General features: G+C 46.1%; 1 protein-coding gene across 2 annotated transcripts in view; it reads left to right on the top strand.

The window, feature by feature from the left end:
* FOXO3 (forkhead box O3) overlaps positions 1-14,259 on the top strand; it is a 96,481-nt gene that overhangs the window by 63,790 nt on the left and 18,432 nt on the right. The window lies entirely within an intron of this gene.

Here is a 14,259-nt window from a genome sequence, read left to right as displayed (position 1 = left end):
TCGGGCTCTGGCGCTGCTCCTCAGCAAGGCAGAGCCCTGGGTTTGCAGAGACGTCTCCATCACGCCCAGCATCAGGCTGACCTCTCTCGGTCCATGCCTGGGACCAAGCAGACACGCCTGGCCTTACCCTCCCTGCGTTGGCCGGGTTGTTGGCCTGGAGGCACCCAGCGTTGTGCCCTCCTCTCTCTCTGCCAGCTGGCCCCTTCCCCAGCGGGAGGGGAGCTGCAGGTGCGGGGCTCTCCCGTGCCCGCCTGTGTCCCCAGATGACTTCCACCCACCCAGGACTCAGGGCGGAAACCAGGGAGAGAACAAGTCAAACGTTCATAAGGCCCCAGTTAGCGCCAGCGTGTCTTGGCAGCCGCTCCCTGCCCTCTCTGCATTTAAAAGGGATTGCCTGCAGTTTTTGTCTTCATTTTGCTCCAGCAGTTATCTAAACATGCAAGCTCTGTCTTTGTGTTTCTGGGCAGCGTAAAGGTGCTGGATTGCAGGCAGCCTGAGATACGATCCTGGTTTTCTACAGGACTTCCTTTTTTATTTTAAACGTGCATGGTTGCAAACAGCATTGTACCCAGTTCCAGCAGCGTCCTAATTCTGGGGAGGGAGCCGGGTACGGAGAAGGGACACAGGAGAAGAAAAGCACTGTGTTCACTGGCCGGCGTACCAGAGTGATGGGGTAGGGTTGAGCACTAAGGCATTTTACAGTGTTATAATGTGTACCGTCCCAATATATAGCAGCAGTCGAGAGCTAATTGACATGTAAGTGCCCATAAGTGGTGGAGTGAAGTTATGCAAAGTTACTAAAGCTATTTTGCCTTTCACCAAGTGAAAAAACCAAAGTTATCTAGCTGGAAAAAAAGGAGAGGAGGAAAAAACCGGCAGAGTACCAAACTGTGACTCGTTCAAAGTAGCTTGTGAAAGTATCTTGTGGACGTCTTTCCTGAAAGCCTTTGAAATTCAACGACTATGGACTCTTGCCTCTTGGCACACAGACCGATTCCTTCTCCTCCTGGCAGATTCTGCCTAACAGTTGCCCTTTTTTTCCTCTTTTAAATACCCCTGAATCACAGCGCTTGCTCATTCCGCTTTTCTTCATTCAGGTCTAAAGCCTTAAGGACTGCGTCGAAGTAGCAAAGAGCACAGCATGTACTGGATGTTAGAGCCAAGGGAGGCGGGGTGAGGAGAGGGAAGAGATGACCCTGTCTCCAGGCTTCCCTCCTAATCCTGCAAACTTTTTCTCCCATGAAGAGTCCTGCAGAGGTCAGCCAGACTTTTTGCACGAATGGCGATTACTTGCTATTCAGCATCATGCTTGGATTATGTTTAAAGGAATCTTAATAACATGGGCCAGAGTTTGTGATAAGGCATGGATGGGGTGCTTTAAGCCAACTGAACAGAGAGGCTGCTGAAGACATGTGTGGGATTAATTAAACAGAAATTTTGTTTGTTTGGCAAGCAGGGCTGAGTTGGGCCAAACTCTGGAACTCGGAGAAAGTGACTCCCTAAAAAGAACATGTAAATGCAGTGCCACCAGTGTCCAATATGCACTCCCTGGCGTCAGCCCCGAGGAGGAAGGTTAGTCCAGGCACACGTGATCTTTCCAGGAATGATCTGCCCAGGTGTCCCAGTTCCCTGTGTGCCGGTCGGTACCTTGTGCACTCCCATGTTTGGCACTGCTTATCAGATCAGGAGGCAGCGCTTCGAACCACCCTGTACTCCCGTTGGCGTTAGTGATTACGTTGTTGGCTCTTGCAGTGGGAACCATTTCTTGGGGCCTGGAGCCGCAGAGCAGCTCGCCCAAGCCCCGTTGCTTACAAGCGTGGCACTGGAGCAGCAGGAGGGAGCTGAAAATGAGCAGAAATGTCACCCTGTTGTGCCATAATGCCTTCTGAGTATATTTAGGGTCTCCTAATACAGAAGACCTCTCAGGTAGCTGCACTTGGTTTCCTGGAAAATCAGCTTCAGTCCTTACTGTTCTGCTGGACAGATATTTTCTGTCATATTCCCATATCAAGCTACTTCACTAATTAAAATACAACTTATGAGCGACATGGAGTCCAAAGTCCACTTCTGCAGCGCTGGGAAAAAGATAAGATGCTCTTCTATGCATATAGCATTAAGGCGTCTCGCCGTCCTGACTTCAGTTGCTTTTGACACTCTAATTTAAGGGCAGTGGGTCGGGGGGGGGGGCAACTCTTCAGTGTGAGTTAAACAAGAGGAACCCGAGTGCTGCCGACTCCTGCCTGTACAGGCAGAGTGCCACGGGGGCAACAGCTGACGAAGACGGCAGCTGCTGCAGATGCAGGAAAAGACAAGTGCCCGTCTGCTGCCTCCCACTGTCTTCCCCCTCCGCTGACAGAATTGCTGTTTGTCCTGCCGAATCCTTATGTGGCTACCACTACCCGTCTTCCCAGCGGCCCAGAGTATGGTGAAGGGCTGGGCTGCCTCCCAGCCTCTTCCTCCTTATTTATGTGTCACAGGAGGAAAAAACCTAGACGGAGATAGGTTGTGCAGGGTCATCCTGTTGTAGTTATGATGATGGCGACAATTCATAGCTGAAGCATTTGATTTGTTAACCTTATAAAAAGATGCCATTAAATGCTGTATTTAGCTCCTCGGGGGAAGTAGCCTAGTTTCTTTTTCATTTTCCTTTTCTCATCCCTGTTTTAACATTAGTGACTCAGCTGTCACTCTGCTTAGGAAGGGCCGCTGGGGTTATAGCTGTGATTGGATGGCACCAAGAACCCATTTCTGCTGAAAATAATTAATATGGTGCATTTTCACCTCAAAAAGAGCCTGATACAAAACTAGAAGAAGCTTTTCGTCAACTTTTGCAAGCTTTGAAACTTGCCTGTGAACAAAATTGGAAATTTCTGTGTCTCCTCTTGTTTGTCCTTGTCAACAAGGCAAAGACGGGTGCATATCTAACCCTACACATTGAGGGCATTCCTGTTCAAGTCCACAAAGCAGCTCACAGGGTATGCATTTAGGTACGTGCAAAAGCCTTTGTAGGTGGGAATTTCACTTTGCAACAGGGCACGTGGTCAGGTCCTATGCACAAGAACGAGTTTCCAGCAGCTCTGAAAATAGTCTGACTAGAGACAAGCGTGGTCTCTTCCATCTCCTTAATTTTTTTCATTCCCCACATTGCAGATCTTAACCAAAAAGTCGCCTGGTTAATTTCTGTTTTTCTAGATAGCCCATCTCCTCTAAACTTTAATCATGGGGCAGGGCCGGGGGCGAGGGGAAGAAGAAAAAAAAGCACAAAGCTAGTTTGTGTTAGCTCATTTTGTATTTTCCATATCAGCTCGTATTACGAAAGTATTAGCAGACCTGTCATAATGTGTGCATGTTGATGTTGCTCAGGGTGCTTGGTAGTGGGTCCCTTCTCTTTCCCAGAAGGAGGAAAAATATCCCCATAAGCATTTGCCAATGCTCACTCTTCCAGTCCTCAACTGTTCCGCTGCAACTTGAAGGTGCTTGTTTCTTGTGTACTTTTGTTATGAAAATGATACCTGGCATACTGAGGAGGCCTTGCATTCTTGAGCTATGAATACTGTGATCAGTGTCGTAAAAAACCCATGATGTACAACAGCACCATCATTCTTAGCATTGTCCTTTAAAATTTGCCCTGTGTCTTGAACATGTAGGTGTTGAAAAAGGGCTTATTTCACACAGTGTAGTTCCACTAACAGAACTCAAAGTTTTCCCCCTAAAAGCGGGATGTGACATGTGTCCACCCAGCCCACCTGGGGTCTGGAACCAGTTTCTCTGAGAAGCAGAAATTCATCCGCCTGTCGGGCACTGTGAGAGAGCACCTGTCTGGAGGGATTGTGGGGCCTTCTCGGAATACATAAAGCTACTGCAACCACAAGACACATAGATTTTGATCCAGCAAGTCAATACATACAATTTTCCAGAGCAGGGGATGGTGTCTGAAGTGACACCATCTCAGGGTGCTGAGAGGTTGCCTCAATGCGTGTGCTGAAGGACAGGTAAGGCAAGGTTGCTTTGTGCTAGCAAATGAAACCAAAGTGAGCCTTTCTGTTTTATGTTCTGTAGCATATTTATCGAATTAACGCTTCTAAGGCTGTAAACTTCCAGATGCAAACGTCTTCTACCTGTGCAGTCCTTCCCACAATGGGAGGTCAACCAGACTGCAACCTACAGGGTAGGTAATACTTGTCCTTGTACCTGGTGACGACCTTGGCTGTGGACACAGTCAAGGTCCTGAAACCCATCACCCTGTGGCTCCGCAGCTGCCTCTAAAAAATGTCCTGGCCTGTGTACTGAGTGATACAAGGGCCCCAGCATGGCCCGAGTGTTGGCTTCAGGAGGGATTACTCACATATACAGGTTCAAACCGGGAACATGAAAGGGCTCCTCCACTCATCCTTCTGCTATTCAGGCTCCGGTGTCAGGGTGGGGTGCGAACAAAGCACCGGGAAGTGCTGGAGCATTTTGACACAGCCTAGCTTTAGGCTCAACATTTAGCACTTGTGATTGTGATTGTATCAATGACGGTGATCTTAGTTTCTCAGATTAAGTAAATAGCTTTAAAAAAAAAAAGAGATGATCGTCATACCTGTGCATTTACCCGGGTTGTGAGGTTTCTGGGATGGTGCTGCTGCCAGTTGCATGTGAAACAGGAATGTCCTGCTTGCTCTAGCAAAGGGCTGATTCATTGGCAGCGTAATAGGTGTCATCTTCCCTTTTGTCAGCTCCTCGGGTGTATTTTACCCCTGCAGTGAACAGAAAACAAATTTTAAAAAATCCAGTAAAACCAGTAACATGCAAGTCATCCGAGTGAGGTGAGGTTCGATGAAAACTAAAACAGTTCGTAAGTGGGGTTGGGTCAGGCTGGGATGAATCCATAGGGGTAGAGGGAGAGCTTGGTTTGGGTGAGGGCAAGCTCTCTAAAGCTGCCATGCCCTGGGAGGTGCTGGGAGCAATGTCCCAAAGCATCCGCAGTCCCAAAGCCTCCCTGTGGGAAGGGTGAGATCCACCAGTAGAGATGGTCAGGCACTTGCAGAGGAAAATGGGAAGATGGGCTGGTGGGCTCCGTTGTTGGAGGTGCCCATTTCTCCCCACCGAGTGCCAAGGAGGACCAACGCCACTAGCTTGGACGTCAAGGTCTGATTTGGAGCTGCCCAGGCTGGGTAAGGAGAGCTAAATTTTAAGGCCGTAAAAAAGCTTTTCTCCATAGGAAAAAAAACCCAAACAAACCAAAACCAAATCAAATGCTGTCAACTTGGAGATTGCAGCTGGGGCATCGCATCATGGAAACTAAAGCCACGTGCCTTGGTGGTGAGTTTGTGGGCAGGCTGGTTCTGGGGCTGGGTGACCCCGTGCGATGCACCCATGGAAGTCAGATTAACAAACAGGCTGGGGAAAGACTCCTGAAGTAAACCCACCTCACTACTGTTCGTATTAAAACAGTGAGGAGGAGATGGATTAAAACAGTGAAGAGATGCCATGTCATCTGGCATGGCATGAGCATGAGCTTGGTTTGTGTATACAGAAAGCAAGTCTGTACATTTTTTTAAATATGTTCCTAAACACAGCGTTTAAAGTATGTTCCCCAATGCAGAAGGAAAATGTAGGAAACCGTAAGAAACCGAGAGGCTAGGGAGGACCCGGGTGTTATTCTCAGGACAAGAGCAGAATGTGCATCAGAATACATCAAAAGGCAAACTGATCACTTTCTACTTTCAGAAGGCATTAATATTTTACAGCTGCCATTACGTTTTGAAGAGTGCGCAGGTATTTATTGGTAGTGCCATAGCTACCCAGTCCCGAGTGAAGGAGGAGATACCTGTTTTTCAAGTTGTTCTGTTCGCTCATCCCTTGTCTCCTAATTCACACCCCGTCTGTGCCGGCACTGCAGTAACTCGGTGAATATCTGGAGTTGCGGTTGAGCATTCCCACACCGGCTCCCCTTTCCGTGGGGCTCCCAAGGGCTTTTTTGCCCCTAAAAGCCAGCGGGTCAGACCCACTGAGAGTTATGCTTAGGTTCATCCCTGGCTTCCCACAGTGCTCAGGTCTGTGGTCTTCCTTTGTCAGCTGACGACTGAAGCACATCGTATTTTAATTTTATTATTTTTTAAAAAAATCAGATAGTATCTTCTGGTTCAATAATAAACTAATTACGTGCTTAAAATAGCACAGGCGAGGGGTCCTGTTTCAGATTAGTCTACGTCGCAGAAATGCCGGGGGCTGTTTCGGAGGTGGCTCGAAGGGTTTCTCGCGAGAAGGTCTCGGGTGCCTGGGCTGGCTTTTGAAGGGCTTGCTCAGGCCTGATCAAACTCGGTCAGGCGACAGCGTATCAGATCTGTTCCCCTCATCAGTCACATGTCAGCCGTAACTGTCACCGGATTTGCAATTTAATGTGCGCAGCTCAACAGTTCCAATTAATCCGGCCCGGGTATTTAACAATCTATCATTTCAGAGCTAGCGCTTTACAGAGCCACGTGCAAGGCAGCCTTGCACTTCGGTCGGGCAGGAGCCCTGGAAGGCTTTCTTCATGCACATGCATTTTACTCTTTCCCTGCCACTGTGGGGTGTTAAGTTGTTGCTGGTTTAGTTGCATTGCACAGGCTTGGGAAGTGTTAAAATGAATCAACACGATCACAAAAGAATTTCAAGAAATAAAGGTTTATAATAGGTGATTCAGCAATGAGAGGCTTTTGTGATCTTCCATGGGAGCTACTATTTTTAGTGAATTATTATAAGCAGTAGCATCACTCACATTTATTTATAAAGGCATGAAAGAACGCCCATACGTGTTTCTAAATAGTCGATGTATAGTAACGGCCATATGCTGAGAATAAGCAAAAATAGAATTGAGCATTCTGGTTTCCACAGCGCTGCGTGAGGGTTGTGCTGGGATCTTTGCATCTAAGAAAGAGAAAACAGAGGGAAATTTTTTTATTATTTTTTTTTTCCTTCTAGTTCTTCTTTCTAGCAAAACAAACCCAAAGCCTTCAGGGTGAAAGTCAGCCTCGCAGTAAAATTGCGTGGTTTTCATTGAGGTCTCACTGGGTGACCACTGAGGTTTGTGAGGACTCTCCCAGTAGCTTCGGCAGCTGGTGGATTGGGGCTGTGCTGACAGTGGTAGCTATTTCTACAAAAGTTACTGTACGTATAATATTGGGGTTGATTAATTGTGTGTGCTTGCACTTCTCTCGGGGCTCCGTGGCATGGAGGAGGAGAAACACAGTGATGCTGTGCTGAAGGGGCTCCACAAATACAGCGTGGTGTCATTTCCAAAGTTCCTACAGTGGAAACGCTTTAAGTGCTGGGGCTTGCCATTATGAAAAAAAAGAGTAATAAAAAAAAAAGATGTTATCTGCTGGTGACACTACTCCTTAACATAAATTAGAACTGTTTTGATCTGGCTCGGCAAAGACCCAGCCGTGTGCATCCATTGTAGCTTTTTTGTACGCGGCTCTTTTTGCGTGCTCGTAATTAAGTTAAATCCTTTGGTTGAAATGAGTAGTGTTCTTGAATTTTGGGCAGCCATGGTACATAGCACGTGGAAGGTAGTGAAAAAGGCAGCTCTTGACAAGGTGCCTTTACTAACCTCTCGATGACGGTGCCTGCCTCCTGGTTCCCAAATCCCATTTTAACGTGGAAAAGTGTTGGCATAGCAGGCAGAGGCTAACGCATTACTTTTTAGGGGGCTTCCTATAGCAAAGGGTGCTGGGTTATGTGGCTCCCGACGCTGGGAAGAGTTGCTGGAGAGCGCAGCCTTTTCTTGCTCCGCAGCTGCATTAGTTAAAGTATCAGCATTTTCCTCGCTCTCTGCTTCCCATCTCCCAACACCCAGCGGAAAAAAAATAAACGGCAACTGGCATGCTCTACTCGCAGCAAAACAAATGTTATTTATTAGAGTACTCCTGTGGTCAGAGGACATCTGACTGTAAAATAACTGGAGATTTTTCTGCTAACTGGAAGCGTGATGCTCTGAGACAATTTCCAGGCAGTGTGCATTTTCAGCTAAGTTTTATTTACGTCAGCTTAGTGATTTGCCGTATCACTGTTTGCAAAGAGTGAGGCAGCAGTTGTTTTAGCTAGAATTAACTTTTTAATTTATTTTTAATAGGAAAAACTTTTGATTAAGTAGCGACTCGGTTCCCATAGCTCCGTGCATTGAGATGTTTTTCTTTTTAAAAGGGAGGGCATAAACCTCCTTGGCGGGCACGACGCTTGCCGCCTGCCCTTGTAGCAAGGAGCAGCTGGGGCGGTGGGGAGCGAGGCGCGCGTCGTTAGGGAGGGTTTGTTTTCCCTGCGCTAATCACCTTCCCCTGTCGTAATTTGGCACAGCGTGGCGCCCTGCGTGCGGGACGGAGGCAGATCCGTGCACTGCACTCCTATCTGAGCCAGCACATTTCGGAGGATAAATCTTCGCCGGACTTAATGTTCTCTCCCAAGGGGCTTTAATAACCCCCAAGGCTTTCCCCTCTTCCCAGGGGTGGGGGACGACAGGCGGAGACGCGGGCAGAGTGCTAATTACAGCGGGGGCCTCTTCTAGCCGTTCCCCTACCACCAAGGTCAGAAATGCTCCTTTGAAGAGAGGACGAGGAAGGGAATCCACAGAGACACCCTTCAGACGCCGAGCTGACTTTTTCCCCCTAAATCTGTGGGGGTTTTTTTTCCCCTTTTTTTCCTGCAGGAGGGCATGCTTGGCTGGTGGGGCTGAGCCTGTGTCATCCCACTTATCCTTTCCAGGCTGTGAGGACGGTGGCCTTTGCCAGCCGGGTGCAAAGGGGATGTTGTCCCCCGTGGGACCTTGGTGCGCTCTCACCGCCTACTTCTGCTGAACATCTGGTGGGGTTTGCGGGAGCTGCCTTATGAACTTGCAGCTGATACCAAACATCGAGCATTGAAAACATTTGGGTGTCAGGAAAGATTTTTCTTTGGGTGTGTAATATGCTTAATGCTTTTTTTCCCCCCGCAACTTCCATAATTTAGGGCAAATACAACAATCTGGAATACATAAGATTTGGTTTTATATGGAAAAAGTTGTATATCGGTACAACTGGATAGATACTGTGGGAGGACTTTCCTTATGTTTTAGTTCTTGCTTTTTCTGCTTCTTCACCCTCACTACTTTATTAAATTACATATATTTTTCTGGTTTGCAAGAACTTGTGGGAAAGAGGAGTAGATCCCTTTTTGGAGGAATAGAGGAATAGAGACCTCTTTGGGTTGGTGGTTTCTGAGTTCCTTGGGAAGTGCAGCATTGCAGTCTTACAGAGCAAGGCAGAAAATGACTGTATGGAACCAAGAGATTGGATCTTCCTAAAGATCTCCTTGCCTAGACTCGGAAATCCCTTTCAGCAGAAATTCCTACGTACGTACACGTAATTGGCAACTTTAATTATTTGTAATTTTGGAGTCACTATATCTGTTTTCTTGCAATTGAATCTCATTGGGAACAAAATGTAAAACTGGTAGTTGAAGCAAATTTTGAGTTACTTCATAAGAAGGCACAGATAACGGTCTGGATGGGCGGGCAAAATGTGTTGGATTATTCGCAACCACCTCTTTCAGCGACAACTGAATGCAAAGAAAGTAGTTTGTTTCATTTTTTGTTTAATTTTTGGTGGAGGCCCGCTGTAGGGGTGTTCATGCCAAAGGAGATTTATGCTACAGCATTTTGAGCAAGGTGGCATGGGCTGGAAACTGAAATTCAAGGGAGCACGCAGAGCCACGGAGAAGCGGAGCTCCCTCCAGTCAGCTGGAGGCTGATAAGTTGGTTATTTTCATGGGTTCTTTTCACTGGTGTTAGACCTGATGCCTTTCCCTACTGCGTGGCTACCAGACAACTTCACATGGTGAAGTTAGAACATTAAATATGTTAGTACCGTATAAAATAAAGTATAATTCTCCCAAGTGAGCATTAGCAGCGTTTATGGGTCTGCAGATAACATTTGTTTTTCTCCCATGGTGTCCTAGTATCCCCCCAATTGTTAAAATAAACAACTGCTTTTGATTTGTAGCTGTAAGTGTGCAGTTTAGGAGCCTGTATCTGAAATAACGAATTAGCCACTCACTACAAAACACTGAAATAAAAACAGACCAGTGTGTAACTTGGACGCGGCAGCCACCAGCTGCACCTCATCTTGCTAATCTTTAGCCTTTTTTTTTTTTTTTTTTTTAAATAGCGGGGGCTTTTAAGAGTTAAGTTACACAACTCTCCTTTTATTTTTAAAGTGAGTGGATTCCTTGTTGCGTTGTTGAGGATGATAAATTGATACCACATGTTGCTTCCAGACAAAAAAGACTCTGTACTGCAGTGGAAGCACTTGCAGCTGGTGTCTGAGTTAATGGACGGGCTCCACAAGGTAAACACGGGTTGGAAGAGGCAGAAACAGGCACAGGGAGGGGAAATTTTCTCCGTTCTAAAGGCTCAAGCATTTGCTGCTGTTGGCTGACCGGGGCCAAGTGTCGAAATCATACGCAGTCCCAGCTGCCCTGGGAGACTTGTTCAGTTGTTCACGTCAAATCAGGTGTACGGCACTTTGGAAATGCTCGAGTGTCCTCTCTGGGAGGTTACCCATTTGCAGTCTTATCAAAATATCAAGAGAGACACGTAACTAGGACGTCGAAGCTGATTTAATATTCTCCTTTTTTTTTTTTTTTTTTTGCAAGCAAAATGTGGCTGGGTTCCCTCAAGGTGTGTTAACTGGACAAAATGTGGTGCAGCGTGGCCCTGGTTTTGGGGAAAGTGCTGTCACCACACGTGTTGCTGCCCTGGTGACAGCCAGCTGCACCTCTTCTCCTGGTGCCATCAGCCTGAGCCAAGGTAGGGCAGCAGTGCTACTTGCCTGTGGCACTGCATCGCCCTCTGCTCGCACCGCATCTGCCCGCCCTTTGTGTGTTCCTCTGCCCTTGGTGGACCTTCCTCCTCTCCAGGGCTGGTCATTCTTCCCTGCAGCACCAATTCCCCAGGGGACCGGGACTGGGCTCAATGCCATACGGGATGCTCTTGATCTTATCTGCAGGAACCTCAGTCCTTCTGCCTTTTAGCAGAGTGCACAGCGTTCAAGTCCGGTATAAATAGTAACACTAATAAAGGGAGGAGCTCATCATATTTCTTTTCTACTCTGCTCTTGTACCGTCCGTATGTTGTACCCATCGGTGGTGTCTGAGCTCTTTCCAAGGTGTCTGCAGCCTGGCTAGCATCTGTCCCATCTACATATGGTCTCCAGGACAGATTGGTGGAAGTTCCTTTATAGATCTTGTAAAGTTTCTCGTTGCATTTTGGCGTGGAAAAATGTGTTATGTTTCCATCATCATGAACAGCAGCAGGCTCAAATCATAAACTGTATTTTCTTTGCTTCCCCACCTCCTTTGCGGTTTGTCGCATGGTCATATCTTACTAACAACGCACATGGTCGTGTGCAAAGATTGTCCCACGATATTTTCCAGTATTTTAAGCAGACGGGAACATTCTGTGACAGCTCAGAAACCAGGTAGAAAATAGTGTTATTTCCACCCAGATTACAGCCTGGTAGCACAGCGCAACAGCCTTTACTGATGTGAGTTGTCAATCCTGGTGACTTCTGTAGCAAAACTTGCACATGAAGGGATAATGGAATCCAGCCCTAATTTGATTTGGCAGAGCATCCAACACGAGGAGAAACCAAGAAACTCAGATACTGTTGCTGAAGAGGTTAGCGGGGGAGGTTACGTGAAAGAAGTGGGTTTTAAGGCGGTGTTTGAACAGAGGGTGGAGATGGGGTACACAAAAATAAATTGGCCCGTAATTATGCTTAAGAAAACAGTCTTCCTACAGCAGAAAAGTAAAGAAAAACAGAAGCCAGAGCATAAGTGGCATATTGCGTAATGTAAAGGAAAACAAACTGCTTGGATTTTTTATAACCGCCAATTTTCAATGCAAAAGTGTTATTACATTCTTTTATTATTTGTGTAATACCAACACTGAGAAAAAAGATATAATAAGAAGAAAATTACACATGTGCACACATATCCATACATGCAGGAGCAGCCCTCATCCTGAAAGGTGCTTCACTCTCACAGTTTTATCATTGAGGATTTTTGGTGGTTTTAGTACAGTTAGTGTCATACTACAGCTACCACCAGCAGAAATAAGCCATTTTATGGGCATACCACAGGTTGAAAACTGTTAGCTACTGGCACTTTGGCTGAGTGGTTTTATATCTGAAGCTATGTGGCATGCTGCCTATACTACCCTGGGTGTTTCTTTTCTGTGTTTTCTAAGATTTTTTTTTCATTAGCAAGAGTCATGGTGGTGTGTATTCTCATACCCAGCATTTTTAGGTGGGGAACAGCATGGTTTGTACGGCTCTTGTAGCCTGGCTTGGTGTACTGGTCTAGCTGTGGTTGTCCTCGTCCTGCCGCTGGCTCTTTGCGAGGAGAGATCCCCGTGCAGATGTTCTCACATACAGTTGCCCATGAAGGTCACAGGGAATGAATGTGAGAGCTACCTGCATTGATGCAGTACAAGCTGGAATATCAAAAAAGGTTATTTTTCAAAAAAACAGCAGTTCTCCAGCCAGTTGGTAGAAACCTGAGGAAGTAAGCAGTGGTGCCTAGTTATTAGAAGCTAGAAACAGACTGTTGCCAGACTCAAAATATAGTTAAAATGTCATCAGTTAAATAATAAAAAGCTCTTTCCTTCCTTACACTGAAGAACTATTATGCTGCAACTCAATCCACCATATTTTGAAGGCATGATAGTCCCCTAGAAATGGACAAGTTTATAGCTGAGGCACTGACCCAAACTTCTCTTGAAGTATGTCTGCGAAGTCTGGTCTGCTGTTTTGTGCGAATTGTTTAAAACATAACAGTTGCTATTTTGAACCATGGTCCATATGATTTCTCTTTTCATTAAGTGATAATCACAACCGCGTCTGCTGTCTGCATGCGAGAAGAACTTCAGGCGTGTTTTCCATTTCACGATCTGACAAAAACCACAACACTTACAGGGGGAAAAAAAGGCCTTTTATACTGAAAAGGATTGTTTGAGAAAAGCTGGGCTGTATCTCTTTATGCATCCAATGTGTCAGCAGTTCACTTATGTCAAACGTCCATTTATCCTAACGATGCAAATGTCAAGATGCTCGTGAATTGATTTGTTGATTGGTTCATTCTTTGCCCATTTAAATCTGGAATTTTCTTCAGTGCTTTGTAAATGAAGGACACTTATCTTGGACGGTGTGATTATGCTATGATCCTGTTGACTTTGTGTTTTTAAAGCATACTGGTAGAACAAATGTGATTTTATCCTCTTTATAGATATAGCTGGTAATTGCCAAAGTTTAAGAAAAAAGAACTTGTGCGACTTTTTAAACTTGATCATCTTTAACCTAGAGGAATAGCGCACTGTTTTCTAAAGGAATATGGAATAGCTCCAAAAATCTTGACTTGCACATGGAAAAAAAAAAACAACAACGAAACTTGGAACCATTCTCACTGACAAATACTACTTGCTTGTCCTTTCTTTGAGCCTTATTTTAAGCCCAAGATCAGCAGGATGAGTGGAGAGGGATTTTCATCTCCGTTATTTGGTTTAAATCTGGAGTCATTTCACTAGGGCTACCATGGGCTGGTTTTCTCTGCCTCTTTCTCGTTCTGGGGTGATTATCATCAATTTGAGCCAACATGGTTTTTGAACAACAGATGTTGCTGACTAGTGCAAGCGGGTAATACACAACAGCAGACAGTGCTCAGGGTCCCCTCTAAACACTGTATTTCGTGGCGTCCTGTACAGCAACGGGTACCTGACTGTGTACAGCAGCTTTATACAACTCCGTATCCAGCAGCTTACAGGGACAGGGATATCGTCGTGTACTGTGTCACATCACGTTTTGATGACTGTGAGGATACTATGGTGAGGGGACGGCGGGCCAGCTACTGTGGTATGGGAGTAATTCTGGTGCCTCTAATCAGGAGAGAAAGTACAGCTCAGTCATGCACAGGGTGCCTGTGGGAGAGGAGCAACAGCACTTGCAGTTTTATCAAGGATTATTATAACAAACACACAACACACATGCCCGTGAAGAATTAAAAAGACATTTGCAGAGGCTGCGATGAGTGTGACTACCCCTCCGAGTCAGATTTTTGCAGTGCCTTTGCAGTTTTTATTTCAAGGAACTGATGGCAAGATTGCCGATAGTGTAGAGGTTTGTCCTGAGTCAAAAGTAAGGGAGAACCATCTTGCTTCTTGCTAGCAGGAATGGAGCTGCGTCACGCTCCTTTCCTTAGGACGCA

The sequence above is a fragment of the Chroicocephalus ridibundus genome, chromosome 3 (assembly GCF_963924245.1).
Source record: "Chroicocephalus ridibundus chromosome 3, bChrRid1.1, whole genome shotgun sequence".
In the NCBI taxonomy this organism is placed as follows: Eukaryota; Metazoa; Chordata; class Aves; order Charadriiformes; family Laridae; genus Chroicocephalus; species Chroicocephalus ridibundus.
Note: the sequence above shows the minus strand (reverse complement) of the source record. Positions and strands in the feature narration are given on the sequence as shown.